Source organism: Chenopodium album, chromosome 12 (assembly GCF_948465745.1).
Source record: "Chenopodium album chromosome 12, dcCheAlbu1.1, whole genome shotgun sequence".
Lineage (NCBI taxonomy): Eukaryota > Viridiplantae > Streptophyta > Magnoliopsida > Caryophyllales > Amaranthaceae > Chenopodium > Chenopodium album.
Window position 1 is genome coordinate 29,372,535 of NC_137845.1, and position 6,000 is coordinate 29,378,534.

The 6,000-nt window shown below is 42.4% G+C and overlaps 1 long non-coding RNA gene across 1 annotated transcript; it reads left to right on the forward strand.

The window, feature by feature from the left end:
- Positions 1-4,471: 4,471 nt before the first annotated feature.
- On the forward strand, positions 4,472-4,947 carry LOC145572276 (uncharacterized). Its single transcript, XR_014096762.1, has 3 exons — positions 4,472-4,536; positions 4,610-4,747; positions 4,854-4,947. It is a non-coding gene; the product is annotated as an uncharacterized LOC145572276 (long non-coding RNA).
- Positions 4,948-6,000: the final 1,053 nt, after the last annotated feature.

A 6,000-nucleotide genomic window follows, 5' to 3' on the forward strand; every position in this document is an offset into this window, starting at 1 on the left:
ATTAAGCGTGATTCCAAGTACAAATTCCCTTTAAACCTGCATAAAAGGTGTGATCAAGCAATAACAATAAAATATATCAAGCAACATAATAAACAATAATAATAATCATGATAAGGCATAATAAAGCTTAATAATAATAGCAAGATCCTAGGCATGATACTAACAAGATTAATAACAAACCCTAGCATGTCACTAAACAATAAAGATCAAAGCTTTAAACCTAACATGGTACTAACATGATATTAGAAAGGATAAAGGCACCCTAAACATGATACTAGAAAGCATAAAATAACATCCTAACATGATACTAGGAATATTAAACAATAATAAACATGCTTTCTACATTGAAATAGAGTAATAAGATTACATACTTTGAAGCCTCGTACCTCTTTCTAATAACAAAATACACAAGTTAGTAAACTTCAATGAAAATAATAAAGAATTATTAAATAATCAAATTAAAATCAAATTAAATAAAGTTTTGACTAGTTTTGGACCAAACCCTCAGAAATTATCAAACCTTCCACGTCTAGGGCGAAGGCAACTTCGAACTTGGCTAAGAGACTCTAAGTCTTGTGAATGCGGAATATTGTATGTAAAAAGGTAGTTTAGAAATAGAGAGAATAGAGAGAATTAAGAATATTGTTTGTAGAGGATTCTGAATGATTTTCGAAAACAGGAATTCGGACGCTATTTATAATGAAAATAATCCGGAAAAACATAGAATTTGATAAGGAATAAAACTCCACGCTGTCGCCAGGAATTAACTCTGTCGCGACGCGACAGGGTCTGTCGCGCGGCGACAGCCTGTATTAGCGCGTTTTTCTTCACGCGGAATCCGATCTTTAATCAACTTGATCTACGGAATCCGTACAGAAGATAAAATATATTTTTAAGATAATAAAACCATATTTTATTCCAAATAAAAATCTTTTAAAAATAATTAATTATTGAATCTAACAATATTAGAATTAAAAGGAACTTTCTAGAAACTTCTAGAAAACTATAATTAATCCTAATAATTTTAGGAATAACAATTAATATTGGGCCCAGTTTAGTATTTTGGCCATAACTTCCTCAATATTTATCGGAATCGGGATTATAATATATCGTTGAAAAGGTCTTTTCGAGCCCCATCCATCTACACCATTATTGGACCCTTATCATGGACCAAAATAAATTGAATTGGATGTTTTCAAATAAATAAGGTCATTTTCAAAAACAGAGAGAGAAGAATTTAATAAAAACTAACCGCAACACTTGACTTTTCACACTTTCACCTTATTCGATTATGGTTTGACGTGAAAGGTATTCATCACTGGGTTTGGTTTTGGGGAGACACAAATGGGTGTCTACAGAAGCCCCCACTTTGACTGAGTTTGAAGAAACTTATGTTTCGAAAAACGAGAGTCAAAGTACCGATAGGGACGGAGAACAATTCAGAACGTTCTGCGATTCCAAATCATTCTTATAACGCCGATACCTGCAAAACAATCATTAGTTAAACAGATAAAAGAGTTAAGAAACACGTATCTTACACCGTCGAGCACACGTCTCTGAAAGTAACCATCTTGTTGTTGCTTCATATGTTGTTTGTGACAACACCCACAGTACCTCGTGAACGCCATCTTTGAAGATAACCATATGTCTTCGCCTTCAATATCCTTGGTGAAAATCCTCCACAGTATTTTGGGAACATCGTCGAAAATAACTGTATGTCGTCATTTCCTGGGTGTGGCCATATGTCGCCACAGCAGTATGTCGCCGCTATAGACAATCTCTTCTTTACCTTGAGGGACCGCCGAAGGTGGCCTTGCTTCGCCATCTCCACCATTTGTGACACTACCTCGTCACGACCATACTTCGCCGCTAAACAATTCCTCTCTATGTTGAGACATTGCCAAAGAATCACTTTACCTATTGACCCTTAATATCATTATTTATCATTGTTTTTTTTTTATATTTGTGCCAGTACTTTGGTGCTTTTGCCTTTGTAAACCATTACTTTGGCGCGTCTATTGAACCAATATTTCGGTGCCTTATTTGTTGAACCAATATTTCGGTGCCTTATTTGTTGAACCAATATTTCGGTGCCTTATTTGTTGAACCAATATTTCGGTGCTTTATTATGAGCCAGTACTTAGGCGCTTTAAGTTAAGGTGAGACGATCTTTCATCAAGTCGATCACTCAGTGCATTTTGATCAAGCTGACTAAATCATGTCAATTGCTCAAAGGGGATAACTGGCGTACCAAGGAACCCAAACTACTAAAATGGACCCACAAAACCATAAGGAAGAGCCCAGCACTCTGTCGCCGCTTCTGCGCTGACCAGAAGTGCCTGTCGCGAGCTTTTGCATCTGTCGCCGCGCGACAGAGTCTGTCGCCTCGCGACAATTCTGTCGTTTGGCGACAGAATCGGGGTTTTAAACCCGTCTTCTTCTTCTTTCTCATTTCGCTGCTCTGCTTCACAAATTTCGCGAAAACTTCAAATTACTCGTTCTTGCTCATTTCTCAACCAAATTCACTCAAACTTGTTGCAAATCGAAGCTTTTCTCATCTATTTTCCCGATCTATGTAAGTTTTGCTCAAACTCTACTCGGTTTTTGATGAATTACGCGTTCTAATTCGCGAATTTTCCGAAAAATTCGAAAATCATTTTGCTTAATTTGCTTTGCTCGTTGAATTTTATGCCTTGAATTTGTTTAATTATGCTTGTATATTACTTTGGGAGTATTTTGAGACTTGTTTGACCCAATTTGGTGAAGAAATAAGCAATTCACCATTGTAGGACCCCTTAAGGTCGTGAAGAACAATGTGAGTCGTTCTTTGCATTTTGACTGCTTTTACTTGTACCATTTGTCACAATATTCATCATATGTTTGCAAGAAATTATTTATTTGCTCAAAAAAACACACTTCCATGCTTGTTTGAGATTTTGCTCTGTTTTAGTACTACGTACTCTGTTTTTTTTTTAACATAGTATCATGCGGCTTAGGCGAACTTTAGATACTGTAGAGCCTTAAACTTAATTACTTTTACATACTTTAGCATGGCTAGACGACGTGGTTCCGGTTCTCGGTCGAGGGACACACGTCGAGAGGACGAGCCCACCAGCGAGGGCGAGGACGTTCCTTCTACTTCCGGGCTGGGTGTCATGCCTGATTGGGACGAGCGCACTCTATTTCACGCGCCGGTTCATCATCTGTCGGAGAGAATCCGACGAGGTCTAGCGAGTGGGAGGACCCGTAGCCATGGCTCGGGTAACTCCACCATCATCTCCCTGTACGACAAGTTTATCTACCGCGATGAGGGGCTCCGTCGTCTTTGGGAGTCATGTGGGTTGACTCCTCTGCTGCAGGCCACTCGAGCCATGTTTTCATACGACGGGGGTAACCTCGTCGTTCGAGCTTTGGTGGAGTTCTTTTGGGACACCACTAACACCTTTCACTTTCCCTAGGGTGAGATGACAGTCACTCCAGCTGACTTTAGTCTCATTACGGGGCTAGAGTTCCAGTCTACTCCTCTACCTTTCGATGCTGGCGTTACCGTTAACTCGCCGGAGGTTCTGAAGTTATTGGGGCCGATCGTTATTCGGGCCCAGGCTGAGGCTCAGTCGGGACAGCTGAGTTCTCGATGTATCCGTCGCGGCACGTTGGCTGCAGCTTTCGAGGATGATGCAACTACCCGAGAGTAGCGGGTGCGCATCTTTGTGCTGATTCTGCTATCAGGGACATTTTCCCCCGATCGAGGTAGTAGAGTACTTCTATACTACCTGTCCGCCGTTCGCGACCTCCAGTTGGTCGGGACATATGACTGGGCCAGCATGGCCTATGCTGATTTTTTACTGGGCTTGCGGCGCTCCTGTCGTCACAAGGCCTTGTTTGGAGAGATAGCCCTTTCCAGTTTCTGGAGGGTCGTAGAGGTATATCTCCTTTTCCCTATTTAGATTTTAACTCTAGCTTTAGAAGCACCATTTTTACTGATTTTCACTTTCTGTATAGATTTGGTTCTACGAGTACTTCCCTTCTCTTGCGCCTGCGAGGCCTTCTCCTCGCGTGCTCCCCATTGCTGCTAGTTGCGGAGGCCGCAGAGGTTCGCCGGAGGTGTTACGCCTTCGAGAGATGATCTTCACGGTAGGTTTTTCTTTAAATTCTTACTTTCTCTTTTATCACCTTTTAGCGTTAGTATCTTACTTAGTGATGTTTCAGGAGCCTAGCCCGGTATATCGACCTTGGGCTGCTTTTCCTATCCCTGCGCTGGCGGCGCAGTATACGGCTGAGCGTCGTTACTTTCTGGGGACATATGGCGCGGTGGTCTACCTAGGGGAGAGGGTGGCCATCCAACACTCCTCGGATACTTTTGTTGTTCCTGCTCCTCCACCTCGGCATATGTTCCACGATGCCTTGCAGCGGGATCATGCTGGTGGGCCTTCGCGAGGTGCTCCCTGGAGGTCACACGTTCTCCTCGAGCAGAGCTATGAGGAGGACCTGCTACCGTTGCTAGCGCCGGCTCCTGTCCCTTCAGAGGAGGCAGCGGTGTGCTTTTATTCGTTTAGTTTATCTTTCTTAGGTAGCCCCCAAGTATTTTTCTAACTTTTACTTTTAGCAGGCTGGTCCTAGGGAGTTCATCCCTCCGAGGATGTCTATACGCTACCAGGGTACGTATGGACCGATCGAGGAGCTTATTCCGCCAGCTCCAGCGGGAGAGCAGTTTGTGGAGCGGTCTATTCCTCGTCACCAGACTCGAGTAAGTAGTTTTTTTTTTTTTTTTTTTTTTTTTTTTTTTTTTTTTTTTTTTTATACCATCCCTATGTTGGCTTTATAATTGTTATTGACTTTGGCTATTTTGGCAGTTCTCTCGTGAGGTGGTGACGGCTATGGCCAGGTGCATTGACGCCTTTCGCAGCCAGCTTGTGAGGTTGCGGAACCGTGCTACCTGTCGTAGCAAGGACGCTGAGGAGGTATTACTTTTACTTTTACTACTTTTGGCTTTATTTTCGTTGCATTTGCTAACTTTGATTTACTTTTGCAGGGGCAGCCTATTCCTTCTCCACGCACTCGATCGAGGCCCGAGCCTAGGAGGGAGACTACTAGGTCCGACTCGAGGCGTCGCCGGACTACTTCTGGTGGTCGAGGTGGTCGTTCTGAGGCTGCCACTGTAGAGGATTCGGCGTCATCACCTGAGGACATTCCGACCGGGCCGACCGTTCGAGGTGGGATGGGTGGTGGGACATACGAGTTTGGCTCGTCGTCGCAGCAGCCTTTGCAGCCCCAGCCTCTTTCCGTCGGGTTTCAGGGTGAGGTTAGATGGCCTGGTCCTGAGCTGAAGTTCGCGCCGCCTAGTGGTTTAGGGGGCGATGATGGACATACTCCACGGAGTAGGACATTTTTCGATACATTCGGCATCCCTCGCGACTTGCGACCTCCAGCGCCATAGTTGTACCTGTGTTTGTTTTATGTTTGACTTTTGTAGGACTTTGTCTATTGTATTTATATGACTTATGTACCAGACACTTGAATATGTATATGCATTTTATTATTTATCAACATTCTATTTGCCTGATTTATTATTGTATAACAAATGTGTCGTGCATGTAAGTGTGTGAGAAAGTGTAATTTTTGCGTAAAATTTTTCCGTCATTTTTAATATTAATGGAGGGTACCGACTCTCTCCCCCAAAAAAAGAAAAAAGAAAATGGAGGAAAGTGTAAAAATAAATTAAGCTTTAATATAATAATAATAATAACAATAATAATAAGAGTAATAATAATAAAAATAATAAAAATAAAAATAATAAAAATCATAATATTGAGGGTATGAGAAGAGGAATAGAACAATAAGCCAAGTCAAAGTCGAAATCAAATACGTAAAAACACGGTTTCCTACGCGCAATAGGTGACGCTACTAAGGAAACAACTGGCGCCGCGTAATCCATCCTGTCGCCACGCGACAGGCTCTGTCGCCACGCGACAGGCTCTGTCGCCACGCGACAATTTTGTC